Source organism: Trachypithecus francoisi, unplaced genomic scaffold (genome assembly GCF_009764315.1).
Source record: "Trachypithecus francoisi isolate TF-2019V2 unplaced genomic scaffold, Tfra_2.0 Contig01579, whole genome shotgun sequence".
Taxonomy (NCBI): Eukaryota; Metazoa; Chordata; class Mammalia; order Primates; family Cercopithecidae; genus Trachypithecus; species Trachypithecus francoisi.
In genome coordinates, this window is record NW_022681442.1 from 23,478,257 (window position 1) to 23,494,300 (window position 16,044).

Here is a 16,044-nt window from a genome sequence, read left to right on the forward strand (position 1 = left end):
TATATATATATATGATGCTTAGGACTTTGTTTTGTAAAAAATGAAAATCACCAATATATATTAAGCAACAAAGTAATTAAATTTGTAGTTTTGAAAGACCACTTGTTCGAAATCTAGAGTAGTGTTTGGAAGGGTAGAGAAGCTGCAATCAGGAACCTAGTCCAAGAGCTACTTAAATAGGCAAAATGAGATGTGATGAGCACAGAGGGGATTATGGGGGTTATAATTCAAGATGATATTTGGGTGAGGACACAGCCAAACCATATCATTCTGCCCCTAGCCCCTCCCAAATATGTCTTCATATTTCATAACACAATCATGCTTTCCCAGCAGTCCCCCAAAGTCTTAACTCATTTCAGCATTAACCCAAAAGTCCAAGTCCAAAGTCTGACCTGAGACAAAGCAAGTCCCCTCCACCTATGAGCCTGTAAAATCAAAAGCAAGTTAGTTACTTCCCAGATACAATGGGGGTACAGGCATTGGGTAAATACACCCAAGTGGGACAAACTGGCCAAAACGAAGGGGTTACAGACCCCACGCAAGTCTGAAATCCAATAAGGCAGTTATTATACCTTAAAGTTCCAAAATGTTTTCTTGTTGACTCCATATCTCACATCCAGGTCACGCTGATGCAAGAGGAACACTCCCACAGCCTTGAGCAGCTCTGCCACTGTGGCTTTACAGGATACATCACCCCTCCTGGCTGCTTTCACAACTGATGTTGAGTGTCTGCGACTTTTCCAGGCTCATGGTGCAAGCTGTCAGTTGATGTAGCTGGGGGTCTGGAGGAAGGGGGCCCTATTCTCATGTCTACACTAGGCAGTACCCTAGTAGGGGCTCTGTGTGGGAGCTCCTACCCCACATTTTCCCTTCTGCACTGCCCTAACAGAGGTTCTCCATGAGGGCTCTGTCCCTGCAGCAGACTTCTGACTAGATATCCAGGCATTTCTATACATCTTCTGAAATCTAGGTGGAAGTTCCCAAACCTCAATTATTGTCTTCTGCTCACCCGCAGACTCAACACCATATGGAAGCTGCCAAGGTGTGGAGCTTGCACCCTCTGAAGCAACAGTCTGAGATGTACGTTGGCCCCTTTTAGCCTTGGCTGGAGGGGCTGGAATGCAGGGCACCAGTTCCTGAGGCTGTACATAGCAGGGGTTCCTGGATCCAGCCCCGGAAACCATTTTTCCCTCTAAGGTCTCTAGGTCTATGATGAGAAGGGCTGCCAAGAAGGTATCTGACTTGTCCTGGAGACATTTTCCCCATTGTCTTGGCAATTAGCATTCAGCTCCTCCTTACTTATGCAAATTTCTGCAGCTGGCTTGAATTTCTTCCCAGAAAAATAGGTTTTTCTTTTCTACCCCATCATCAGGCTGGAAAATTTTCAAACTTTTATGCTCTGTCCCTCTTGAATGTTTTCCTACTTAGAAATTTCTTCCACCAGATGCCTTAAATAAATCATCTCTTCAAGTTCAGAGTTCCACAGATCTCTAGGGTAGGGGCAAAAAGCTGCCAGTTTCAACCTTCACTCCAGTTTCCAACAAGTTTCTCATCTCCATCTGAGACCAACTCAGCCTGGGCTTCATTTTCCATATCACTATCAGCATTTTGGCCAAAGCCATTCAACAGGTCTCTAGGAAGTCCCAAACTTTCCCACATCTGCCTGTCTTCTTCTGAGTCATCCAAACTGTTCCAACCTCTGCCCATTACCCAGTTACAAAGTTGCTTCCACATTCTCAGGTATCTTATAGCAATGCCGCACCACCTTGGTACCAATTTATATTATTAGTTCGTTCTCATATTGCTATAAGGAAATCCCCAAGACTGGATAATTTATAAGGAAAAGAGGTTTAATTGATTCACAGTTCCACATGGCTGGGGAAGCCTCAGGAAATTTACATTATCACTGAAGTCACCTCTTCACAAGACAGCAGGAGAGAGAAGTGCCAGCAGGGAAAATGCCACGTGCTTATAAAACCATCAGATCTCGTGAGAACTCACTCACTTTCACAAGAACAGCATGGTGGAAACTGTCCCATGATTCAATTACCTCCCACTCGCTCCCTCCTATAACACCTGGTGATTATAGTTCAAGATAGGATTTGGATGAGGACACAGCCAAACCATATCAGTCATTCAAATTTAATGATCCAATGACTCATCAAAAACAAAGAACAGCTAGTCATCTTCTTACTATATGTACCGTGAAGTGTCCAAATAAGTATGTTTGTAATTCATTAAACAAATGTCATGGGTGTTGAGATAAGCTTGTGAGTCATTATAGTATACATATTCTAAGCCAAAGTTGTATTAAAGATTGGCCAGGGCTATTGTTTAGAAAAGTAAAGTAAGAACAATGAGAATATGAAAGATATATATATATATATATGTTCATTCCTCATATATAAAATATACATAAACATATTTATATATGCTTATATATAAACATATATTTATATATGTTTATATATACTATATATGTTTATATATACAAACATATATAGTATATATATGAATAATGAGCAAAAATATGGAAGGTAGAAGGTGAGGAAGGAAAACAAATAGGAAATACTACACAAGGAGTAAAAGATCTAGATGATTACAAATGTCAAAAAATAAAAGTTCTAAGGATTAAATGGTCAATGGTATCAAATCTGCAAAGTGGCAGTAGTATACAGATTTTATAATGTACAGTGAATTTTTGGCATTAGCGATTACTAGAGATACTTCCAAATGAAGAGAAGTGAAATAGTTAATGTGAGTCATGATGGTGAAACTGACTGCAGTGAACATTGGCAGGATTGGGAGATGAAACATATAAATTGTAAAAATGACTCAAGTAAACTTGGAAATTGAAAAGTTAAGGTTATAAACTAGATCCATGATGTTTTTAGTGTATAAGACAGACTTGTGCAACTGTATTTGAGCCCAAAGTGCAGCTGAAGAAAAAATAATAAAAGAAGACAGGATCGTGAGACTCATATCCACTTACTACTCAAATTTTGTTGTCCGTGGTGGGTGTGTTGCCTTAAAGTTTTTTATTACAAGTATTTCATTGAGAAATGGTGTATCCCCTTTTATTCACTGCTGTGAAATATTTGAGCATACATATTATGTATACTTTCAATGAAGAAGTTTTGATTATGTCACATTGCTACTCAGATGAGTATCCCTACCGACCAAGGATTGATTCCTAGTCACCTGAGAGACCCTTGGTGTCTCTCTGCTTTGATCATATGTGGTGAGCTTGAGCCCTGATATGATCATCTGAGGCCATGTGAAAAGAATTGGTTTCCTTCAGGATGCATTGGGACTTGAGACTGTGGGCATGAAAGGCACCTGATACTTCATAGACATCTCCACAGTCTGTCCATAAAATCCCCACATCTGCCAAACACGGGTAGTATCACCCTTTTGACTCCTTTTCCAGAGGGGATATAATAGAATTTTCTCATTTAAAAAAATCCAACTATGACTATTAGAAAGTACTGTAGGAAGGTCAATGTTTCTTTGCAGTACTTAATGGAATAGTTGAATATGCTAAAATTTCTACACTAGAAAGCCCTACATGCCAACTTCATGAATGTGAGATATTTGCCACAACAATTGGCAATCATTTCAAGGTTTTTATTTGCTTTCAATGTTGTCAGTCCCTAGACAAGACTCATGACATATTCCCCTATTTACTAAAGTGACTCATGACTAAGGGAAAAGGAAAACCAGTAGGAAGTTTACTGATGGCCCATGCTAATGATATTTGTCCTCTGCTTCCCTGACATTGTTCAAACTTCAGGCTCTAGTAGCTTTGCAACTGACTCTCTTTATAGCCCTGATATTTTTTCCCTAACTAATGTAATTGAAATCAGAAAATACTACTAAAACAATGAATACTTTTATTCCTCTCACTGTCTCTAGATTCTGTGAGTAAGTAATCGAGGAAGAGCGGGCGGCAAAGGAACTAGGATTGTCATGAGGTCATCTTGAGACCTAGTCTTCCTTGCTTTGTGACTTTGAGCAAAGTGCTTCTCCTCCCTGCACATAATTTTCCTCCTCTGTAAAAGGAAGGGGCTCAATTAAAAGATCTCAAAGGTATTTTTATGTTAAACATATATAAATATATAAGCCTTTGATTGCCTAAGTATCTGTAAAGTTAATTTTTCTCACAGAAGTTTTGCTCAAGGAAGATTGGCACTTTAAATATGACTGTGTCATTCATATGGATCTGCTCTCATAATTTCAGTGTCACTACTACTGTGACATGACAGCTGCTTAACCTCCTTATTAATGCCTATTAATGTGTCATTGATTTATTTGTGTGCTTAAAATCAGCAAATCTCAGACGTGTGGGACTAACAGAAGAGTGTAGCACTGTGTGTTAGAAAATCAAGGAAATCAAGTCTAGGTTAGGTCACAGAGCAGGTACTTGCATAATTTAACCTCTCTATGTCTCAATTCTCACATCCATAAAATTAAGATAGTTATACCTATACTTAGGGTAGCATGAGAATTACATGAAATCATATATGTGGAGAATGGAGCACAGTACCTAGACAGTATTAAGTGTCCATAAGAGCCTAAATTTTTGTTCGTTTATTTTGTGGCTTAGTATTCAAGCTGACAAAGTCCATAAGATCAATAATTATCCAGTTCTCAAATAAAATTCTTATCAAATTTAGGCTAAATGAATATTTGTCCTTCCTCACTAGTCTGACTCAGGATTCAGAGATAGGAAGTCATTGGAAAACACTAATGATATTTATCCCCCAACATACACAGACAATAATATAAATGACTTTTAATGTTTGTCATTAAATACTACGCAAGAAATTATTCTTGACAAATATATGTTTATGATGATGGAATCCAGAATTTTTGATCCAATGTTATAACTACTATCCTTTGACAGTTATTAGATAACTTATTTTAAAAATATGTTTATTGCATAGATCTATATTTCTTAAATATTACCCAGCGATTCTTCATTACAGAAACATTCGAACACATGTTGCATTAGGACACATATTGATATTGCCTTCTATTTTAATGCAAAATTCATTTACAAAATAACTGAAAGGTATGTATTAGTGTCTCCGCTATTAAGTTCCATATCATTATGTAATATTTATTCTTGCAAAAAACTCAGTCCATATGATCACAGTTCCTAAGATTATGGCTATCTGAACCTCCTTTCATAGGCCACATTAACTTTGGTTCATGATGAGAATGCATTTCCCATAGCCCATCCTGTTATACATTCTTACTTTTGACCCTGGGCATTAACCAATGAACAGCTAGTTACTAGCAATTCAGGGTGTGAACTGCAGCAAAATTATTCCCGCAAGGTTCCCAACAGCACTTTCATATTTGATTGAAATGTCTTTGTGTCAGAACGTTAAAACTGCTTGAGACATTCACCAAAGCTGAAGTTCGCAATCTGGATAATAGACTGTTGAGAAGGAAAATCATTTTTTATCTCAATGTGGTCAAACCAACTAAAGTAATCTATTGTTTTATGTCTATGGAGAAGTATCTTCTCATTTTTAATTTCATTTTTAAATAATAATATAAAGGAATTGGAATAGTTTACATTTCCCATTGCATCATCTTCCAATATTATGACTCAAACTATGTTTGAGTAACTTTTATATAACAGATTCCATGGGTTTTTAAAGTAAGTAAATGCTTCTGTCTGGAGGCAAGTAAGCAAAATTCTCCTATTCAGTGAATATGTAGGATACTGACATCATGATAGAGGCAGTCAGAGGAGAACAGGGAAGGCAGTAACAATTGTTCTGGTTATATATCTTCTTATCAGCTTCTTGCCCTCAAAAGAAACAGTGAAGAAGTGGTCATGTATGTCCATCCTGCCCACACAAATAAAAGTACGGAAGCTCCTCAATTTATGGTAGGGCTACATTCAGATAAATTCATGGTAAGTTGAAAATTCATTTAGTGCTGGCAACACAGCATACAGTTCCTGATTTACAATGGTTCAATTTAAAATTTTTTGACTTTACAATGGTACCAAAGTGATACAAATTCAATAGAAACCATAACCTTCTTGACTTACAATAGGTTTATGTCCCAATAAACCCATCATAAAGTCAAAAAATCTTTGAACCATTGAACCATATTAAGTTTGGAACCGTCTGTACTTCTATTTCCTTTGTGAAGATAGATAGGAACAGTAAATAAATTGCCAATTTGAGTATAAATTAGAGGGGTCTAAAACCTCCTTCCAAAAGCAAAATATTTTTTGTCTAAATCACAGGTGTGGCTGATTTCTCTGGAATCCCCTCCCCTCAGCTACTCTGATAATATCATAATTCTTTGGTTCTCTGTCCTCTCATTACTACATTCCACTAAGGTCTTAAGAAAGAAGTGTATCATTAATAACTAGATAGAAAACAAGCTCAGAGAGTTCAGCAGACATTAACCTATCTCACTGTCCAGGTCTTTGATCTAACAAATGTTTAATTAGCAGCAATTTTGGCCAGACATTGTGCCTGGGGCAGGGGATTCCAGAGTGAATGAGACACAAGCACTCCTTTCCAGGAGTTCAAAATTTAAGGCAATTACTATCCTTATAGAAAGGAAAATTGATCACAAATGTTAACACGTTAGGTTTTGTATGTTAAAAAGGCCTGGATAGAAATCACAGCTTACCATAGTTCCACTTGTATGACTTGAAAAGAATGACTGAACTCTCTGAGCCTCAGTTTCCTCTCTAGTTACTAATGATGCATTTCTTTCCCAAGATCTTAGTAGAATATAGTAATGAGAGGACAGAGCACCAGAGAATTACAATATGATCAGAGTAGCTGAGGGTAAGACACTCCAGAGAGGTCAGGCACAGCTGTGGTTTAGATGTAAAATATTTAACATTGAGGACTGAGCTGAGATTTAATACATGAGAAAACATGTTGGCTCATCAAAAGTGTGTCTAAGGAATAACATGAGTCACGACTATAGGACCTTTGGTAGACTCTTCAGAACTGATGTCAATTTCAAAGTCCAGAGATACCAAGTAAATTAAGCATGAATCTTAGGTACACTGTGTAAATCTTAGGTACACAGAGTAAATCTTAGGTACACAGATCTTAGGTACACATGGATCTTAGGCACACCTTTTAGACAATATAGTCAGGCCCAGGGTGTTATTTCAGCCTCTGCTTGTTTATGCTTGATGTTTCATGCTACTTCGTTAAGTCTTACTGCCTACAAATGAGACCAAGCCAATAGTTCAGGAGTTAATAACTACATTTAAAATTTGTGAACGTTGGGGTACATTGGGGTATTGGGGGGAGCACAAAAAAATAAAGAGATCAGTTGAGTGTAACAGCCATTGAATTTTTAAGAGAACATGGTAATCTTGTGAGTTCATCCTGAGGCTGGTATTTACAACCTGGGAAATCTAAGGAAAGGGAAAGTTCTCAAGAAAATACTCAGAAGGAAAGACTACATGTCATCATCTGATGACAAGGAAGGATCTGTAACTTCTTGAGAGAATATGACTGTCTAGTTGTCTTCTGGATTTGAACTCCCCACCCTTAAGCTGGTTGCCTCCTGTACCATCTGACCTTAGAAGTCCATACTGTATGCCCACATCGAGGATAAAACAAAGATATAGGGATCATAAAGAGGTTAATATTTGTTCATCTTAGAATAGTAAACCTGCATTTTTTATCATTTTAATTCTTCTTTGGAAGAAATAGCTAACATTTCTCTTGGTGGATCACACGTTCTTTACTCATAGCTATATGTCTCGGCTATGATTGACCTTACTCACAGCTGTAAGGATAGATTCTGAATAGCATATGACTTATTTCTCAAAGTAAGGATCACTAACCACATGAGGAGGATCACCTGGAAAGCTATTAGAAACACTGTGTCCTGAGCCCTGCACAGGCCTACTGAGTCAGAGTCTCCCGTTTGACGGGTTCCCCAGGTGAGTTGTACAAACATGAATTATTGTAGCCCAGATCTAAAGCAGTGGTTCTTAATTCTGGATAGACACTGAAATCACTCAAGGGCTTTAAAATATGCTAATGCTTGAGTTCCACTCACAGATGGATTAGCTTACTTAGTATAAGGTAGGCCCCAGCATAAGTAGTTTTAAAACCTATGCAGGTGATCCTAATGTACAGACTTGTTGTAACATTACTTGATTGTAATGATTTCCAACCACTTAGCTTGCTTTGCCCCTACCCACCACGTGCAATGATTGCTTCAGGTGTAGGAAGTCAACCTTATCTAACCAGTAAGAGGTTTACCCTGGGCATTTGTGGCATTCTGAGAGAAAGATAATCTCTCTCTTCCAAACTGAAGATGAAGCCAAAAATACATGATTCAGAGCAGCTGTTCACATCTCGGGACAAGGATCATGATCATACATGCCTGAGAGCAAAACTAACAATGAAAGAGAACAAAGCTGAGCAGAGAGGTGGAATGAAGTGGTCCTGGTGATATTTTCCCAACCCTGCTTTAAGTCATTTCTGAAACTATTTAAGCTTTGCCTTTGTAGTTATGTGAGCTGGTAAATTCCTTTATGGTTTACAATCATTTGGTTGGTCCTTTGCAGCAGAAAGTGCCTTACTTGATACACAAGCTAGTGATAAACTCAGATAAGCCTTCTTGCTAGATTCAATCTCAACAGAAAAAATATGTCAATGGATAATGAAGTTATAGAATGTTAACATGTTTTGGGTTTTGAGTCCAACATCCTTCATAACTGAGAATGCAAAGGGCTGTAATGTACTAAGAAAGTTTCTCTATAAGTAAAGAACAAGGCTGGTTTGTAGGAGCTGATTGCAGAACAACACGGTAAGAACCCTATGTCTACAGAAGATTTTCACCTTTCTCTTTGCAAGCGTCTCTACTACCTTGACATTTCTCCTTTCCATTAGTAGCTTGGATAGTTTAAATATCTAAGTTTTGAAGTTTTTTCATCATTTACTAAAATGTGCTCTAACAATAAACAGCAGCTTGGTAAATGAATACACAACTAAAGGAGTCCTTTGATCAAGTAAATTTGGAAAGCGCTTTTTAATAATCTCTGCCTCCTCAGGGATCATTTTAATTCACTTAAGGTTCTGATAAATGCTTTAGTAAAGATTCCTGTTTAAATCACCCTCCTCTATAAATAGACGTATTAACATAACAGCTGTTTGAACTGACGTTTTAGAATTCAGTTGATGTCTATTAATACGGCTTTAGATGAGTTTAAATTCCTAAGAAATGTCTGGGTTCAGTTTCTCCCAAAGCTCTATCTGAGAAAAATATTTGGATAAAATGATTTATTTAGGAGATAATTTCAGAGAGCAGAACAAAAAAAGGGAATGGATAAAGGAGGAGTGGGAGAAAAAGCCAAGAGATTATGCAGATTGATGAGTGAGTTACTACCTAACCAGGTTTCCACCTTGCTGGGATGGTTAGAAACTTGAATTTGAGGGTTGCTCTGAGTGTGTTATATGTCCTTTACTTCAGATATGCTCTGAACATTGCTGAGCAGGCCTCGTGTTACTAGCAAAAACCCTCAGCCAGAGAAGCAGAGAGACACAGAGCTTAGAATCTCTCAGTATTCCATGAACTGCCCAATTCCTGTGGAGACCTTACTAGTAAGCAGAAAGATAAAGAAGCTGAGCATGGACATGTGTACTACAGGGAGTGTCAAAGGAGATCATGTATGTTTTTGTCTATTTTTAATTGTTTAGATTTAGATACATCCCAGCCAACTAGCACCTTCGGTAAACTTAATAAACCATCTGGGAATGATGAAAAAATGGATAGAAGGTACATATGAAGAATGATAAAATACAGGGAACTGTATACTGGAATCTTGACAAATATGAGAATTTTGGAAACAATCCTGCAAATAAGTAAACATGCTATTACTTAATTTTTTAAAATGTTGCTCTGTATGTTACATTATGAAGATTGCACCATTAATATGTAAATATGTCAGTATGAGAGCACATCTCTCAGCCCTATAGGATTTTGTGATTGTAATAAATTCTGCCAGGGGATCTGATGATTAATGATCTTCTCTGTTATCCCTTAAGGTGAATTCAAACTAATTAGTAAGTTTCGCACACATAGGTCAGCAAATATTCATTATTGTTTACTAACCTCCTTTTTTCACCTTGGGGATGCAGTTCAGAGAAAAAAAATTGTTCTACTTCTATGTTAAAAGCTTGGCTTAGTACATTTTTAAAATAATTAGTAGATTCCAATAAAACGTGATGAGATTAACCCATTTTATGAGTTGTTTTGCCCCAATAATTTACCAAAATATGTTGCTAGAAGAGTTTTAAAATAAAGAATAGAACAAAGGTATATAAAAATGATCTGAGGTTCCAAGTAGTGTATGGTAAACCTGCTACATATTTTAGTATGTAACATATTTTGTATTTGAATAACATAAATTTATAGCATGAGAATTTTTACTATTCTGTGCCAAATCATTTAAAGATAACTTGAGCCAACTACTCAAAATTCTATAAAAATTTGAATGGATAAATAAAATATGGTATATTCACTCAGTGGTAAACAATACAGTGCTGAGAATGAACAATCTAGGAAATGTATGCAAAAAGAGAGATGAATCTTACACACACGATGTTGATTAAAGGAAGCCAACATAATGGTACGTACTATAACATTCTGTTTATATTCAGTAAAAAACAAACAGGTACAACTAATCTGTGCTGTTTCAAGAAAGAATGGTGGTTATCTTTATGAGAGTAGCAACTTCTAAAATGTTGATGTGAATTGATTTGAATGTTGGTCACATGGGGTGTTCATTTTTTCTGGTTTTGAAGTTGTCCACATACTAAAGCTACCTATAATTATATTTTATATAATATATATGATATATACTTATATATAACATTTAAAAAATAAAAACAATACACTTACCAAAGCAATTATTTTGCAACCTTCATTAAATGTCCACTACAGAAGACTTGAGGCCTTGCCTGGTGATCTCACCTTCAAAAATGAGTAAATAATTTGTGTACATTATTTTGCTTTTCTTTCTTTTTTTTTTAAATTATACATTAAGTTCTAGGGTACATGTGCACAACATGCAGGTTTGTTGCATATGTGTACATGTGCCGTGTTTGTGTGCTGCACCCATTAACTCGTCATTTACATTAGGTATATCTCCTAATGCTATCCCTTCCCCTTCCCCCCTCCCCACAATAGGCCCCGATGTGTGATGTTCCTCTTCCTGTGTCCAAGTGATCTCATTGTTCAATTCCCACCTATGAGTGAGAACATATGGTATTTGGTTTTCTGTTCTTACGATAGTTTGCTGAGAATGATGGTTTCCAGCTGCATCTATGTCCCTACAAAGGATGCAAACTCATCCTTTTTTATGGCTGCATAGTATTCCATGGTATATATGTGCCACATTTTCTTAATCCAGTCTGTCACTGATGGACATTTGGGTTGATTCCAAGTCTTTGCTATTGTGAATAGTGCCGCAGTAAACATACGTGTGCATGTGTCTTTATAGCAGCATGACTTATAATCCTTTGGGTATATCCCCAGTAATGAGATAGCTGGGTCAAATGGTATTTCTAGTTCTAGATCCTTGAGGAATCACCACACTGTTTTCCACAATGGTTTAACTAGTTTACAGTTCTACCAACAATGTAAAAGTGTTCCTATTTCTCCACATCCTCTCCAGCCCTGTTGTTTCCTGACTTTTTAATGATTGCCATTCTAACTGGTGTGAGATAGTATCTCATTGTGGTTTTGATTTGCATTTCTCTGACGGCGAGTGATGATGAGCATTTTTTCATGTGTCTGTTGGCTGTATAAATGAACGGCCGCTTTTGAGAAGTGTCTGTTCATATCCTTTGCCCACTTTTTGATGGAGTTGTTTGTTTTTTTCTTGCAAATTTGTTTGAGTTATTTGTAGGTTCTGGATATTAGTCCTTTGTCAGATGAGTAGATTGCAAAAATTTTCTCCCATTCTGTAGGTTGCCTGTTCACTCTGATGGTAGTTTCTTTTGCTGTGCAGAAGCTCTTTAGTTTAATTAGATCCCATTTGTCAATTGTGGCTTTTGTTGCCGTTGCTTTTGGTGTTTTAGACATGAAGTCCTTGCCCATGCCTATGTCCTGAATGGTATTACCTAGGTTTCCTTCTAGGGTTTTTATGGTTTTAGGTCTAACATTTAAGTCTCTAATCCATCTTGAATTAATTTTCATATAAGGAGTAAGGAAAGGATCCAGTTTCAGCTTTCTACTTATGGCTAGCCAATTTTCCCAGCACCATTTATTAAATAGGGAATCCTTTCCCCATTTCTTGTTTTTGTCAGGTTTGTCAAAGATCAGATGGCTATAGATATGCGGTATTATTTCTGAGGGCTCTGTTCTGTTCCATTGGTCTATATCTCTGTTTTGGTACCAGTACCATGCTATTTTGATTACTGTAGCCTTGTAGTATAGTTTGAAATCAGGTAGTGTGATGCCTCCAGCTTTGTTCTTTTGGCTTAGGATTGTCTTGGCAATGCGGGCTCTTTTTTGGTTATATATGAACGTTAAAGCAGTTTTTTCCAATTCCGTGAAGAAAGTCATTGGTAGCTTAATGGGGATGGCACTGAGTCTATAAATTACCTTGGGCAGTATGGTCATTTTCACGATATTGATTCTTCCTGTCCATGAGCATGATATGTTCTTCCATTTGCTTGTGTCCTCTTTTATTTCACTGAGCAGTGGTTTGTAGTTCTCCTTAAAGAGGTCCTTCACACCCCTTGTAAGCTGGATTCCTAAGTGTTTTATTCTCTTTGAAGCAATTGTGAATGGGAGTTCATTCATGATTTGGTTCTCTGTTTGTCTGTTATTGGTGTATAAGAATGCTTGTGATTTTTGCACATTGATTTTCTATCCTGAGACTTTGCTGAAGTTGCTTTTCAGCTTAAGGAGATTTTGGGCTGAGACAATGGGGTTTTCTAAATATACTATCATGTCATCTGCAAACAGGGACAATTTGACTTCTTCTTTTCCTAATTGAATACCCTTTATTTCTTTCTCTTGCCTGATTGCCCTGGCCAGAACTTCCGACACTATGTTGAATACGAGTGGTGAGAGAGGGCATCCCTGACTTGTGCCAGTTTTCAAAGGGAATTTTTCCAGTTTTTGCCCATTCAGTGTGATATTGGCTGTGGGTTTGTCATTGCTTTTCTTTTCATTTCTTCAATTACCATTACCACTAGTACCAATAAAAGCTGAATATTTATCTCTTAAGGCATCTTGGCACAGTAAGTTTGTTTTTAATTGTATTTTATTGTGTTAAAGACAGTTAACAGGAGATCTATCCTCAACACGTTTGTAAGCTTCTAATACATTGTTGATGATAGGTGCAATGTTACACAGCAGATCTCTAGAGCTTGTTCATTTTGCTTGACTGAAGCTTTATGTCAGTTGATAAGTAACTCCTCATATCTCTCTCTCTCCAGCCTCTTGTAAATACCATTCCAATTTTGATTCTAAAAATTCAACTATTTTAGATACCTTATGTAAGTGGAATCATGCAGCATTTGTCTTTCTGTGACATGTTTGATTTTCCTTACCACAATGTCCTCAAGGTTCACTCACATCATTACATTGCATAACATCCTTTATTAATGCTAAATAGTATTCCGTGGTTTGTGGATATCATAGTTTCCTTATCCATTCACATATCAATTGATATTTAGGTTGTTTCCATAACTTGGCTATTGTGAATAGTGTACGATGAATATAGGAGTGCTAATATCTGTTTGAGATCCTGATTTCAATTATTTTGGATAAATATCTAGTAGCGGGATTGCTGATTCATATGACAGTTGTTTTAATTTTTAATAAACCATCATATTGTATTCCATAGTGGCTGTACCCTTTTGCATTCCCACTGGTATAATCGGAATGTGTCCCCAAATTTCATGTGCCAGAAACAAATCTCTGAAGCAACAGTACTAGGAAGATGGGCTTAATAAGAGGTGATTAATTAATGTTCACCTTGTGGGAGTGGATTAGTTACTGCGAGAGTAGGTTTCTTATAAAAGTGAGTTCAGCCTCCCCTGTGCTGTTTCGCTGTCACAGTCTCTTGCCCTTCTACTTTCTCCCATGAAATGATGCAGCACAAAGACCCTGGCTAGATGCCAGTGCCATGCTCTTGGAGTTTTCCAGTCTCCAGAACATGAAGCCAAATAAATGCCTGCTCTGTATAAATTACTCAGTCATTGGTATTCTGTCACAGGAACACAAAACTAAGACATAAACCAATGCTGTGCAAGGGTTCCAATTTTTCCACATTCCTGTCAATTGTCTTTTTATTTTTTCTGTAATAGTCAACTTGACAGATGTAAGGTGGTATCTTGTATTTTTGGTTTGCATTTCCCTGATGATTAGTGACATTGAGTTTTACACACACACACACACACACACACACAACTTCTGATATGGTGTCATATCAGAATAAGTAACAAGTTATTAAAGTATGAGTTGTACTTTATTATATCTAGTAAATAGCCATAGCCCTTCCTTTTTGATAACTTTTTATGTAAATTCCTCAATTCTGAACCAGAACTGTATAAAATTAAAATCTTGACGTTGCAAAGGATAAGATCATCAGGTGTCATTTCTGATCATATTTGAGCAGTGTTCTCAGCAGTTAGAGGGCCTTCAATAAGTGAGTTAACTGTCTCTTTTCTACTTGACTTCATTTGGCTCAGACTGAAGATATTTTTGAATCTCATAATATGTTGATAGCAAGAAATGTTTCTGTACAACAAGAAAAGCTTTATGTAATTGCAAGTACTAGGTCAGCAATAACCTATGTGTTAGGCTTATATTGGTACAAATTACCTTTAGATATCTGTTTCAAAGTGGATTAGTAATAATATGGATTGTTAAACATAAAGAAATTGTCAGTTGCACGGGTAATGATGCCTTTTTCTCAATTCAGATTAAATTCTATTACTAGTTTTGTTTCACTGAAGATGACTTGCTGATGAGTTGTTGTTCTGAATGCTGGAAAATTCTTTTCACAACATGAATTGTCATCTGTAATGACTTAGGGACATATTCTTGAACAAGTCTTTCCAAGTTGGGCATGTATCCTGGATGCAAATAATTGCTAATATTTTACCTTGTAAGGCTGAAGTTTTTGCCTTTTTATCTCAAGGGACAAAGATGGCATTAGGCCTTGATAACCTTTTGGTGACATTTACCTCCCAAAAACTACTGCCAATAGAGACTTTCTTTTCAGTCTGTAGCAGTGAAGCAGATCTTTACTCAATTTAGGACATTGTGGAAGAAAAGCTGGTACATTTCTTGTTTGTTTTTTGTTTGTTTGTTTTTTGCAGGAAACTTAGAGGAAGAATGTGTTCTTCTTGTGAAATAATCTTGGAACTCCTTATTACATTTAGTGGAGGGTGACAGGGGGACAGAGTCCCACTCTATCACCCAGGCTGGAGTGTAGTGGTGCAATCTCGGCTCACTGCAACCTCCACCTCCCGGGTTCAAGCAATTCTCCTGCCTCAGCCCCCTGAGTAGCTGGGATTACAGACTTGAGTCACCACACCTGGCTAATGTTAGTATTTTTAGTAGAGACGGGGTTTCACCGTCTCAACCAGGCTAGTCTCGAACTCCCGACCTCAAATGATCCACCCGCGTTGGCCTCCCAAAGTGCTGGGATTACAGGCATGAGCCACCGCTCCTGGCGCCTTATTACATACTAACCCTCAGCAACCCAGGCATTTTCTTTGAACACAAAACACAATAGTTTACCCCTGAATAAAGTTCTACTTACTATTTAACTGATTAGGAAAACAATGACAACAGTAACATCAAAAATAAGAGGAAGGAAATAAATATTCTAACTATAGGAATTTCGGTAATTTTTGATCAAGAAGCAAGTGGACCAGCTGGTATGAATGCTAACAAAATATTATGACATCTATGCCACACTTTTAAAGAAGGTGACATTTTATATTTAACTTGGTTTGACTTACTGAGAAGTAGGATGGCTCAGAGGCAGTGAATCCAGTCAAT

General features: G+C 37.1%; 1 long non-coding RNA gene across 1 annotated transcript in view; it reads left to right on the forward strand.

The window, feature by feature from the left end:
• The window catches only part of LOC117067203, a 198,421-nt gene that overhangs the window by 92,588 nt on the left and 89,789 nt on the right, over window positions 1-16,044 (forward strand). The gene's annotated exons all lie outside the window — the stretch shown is intronic.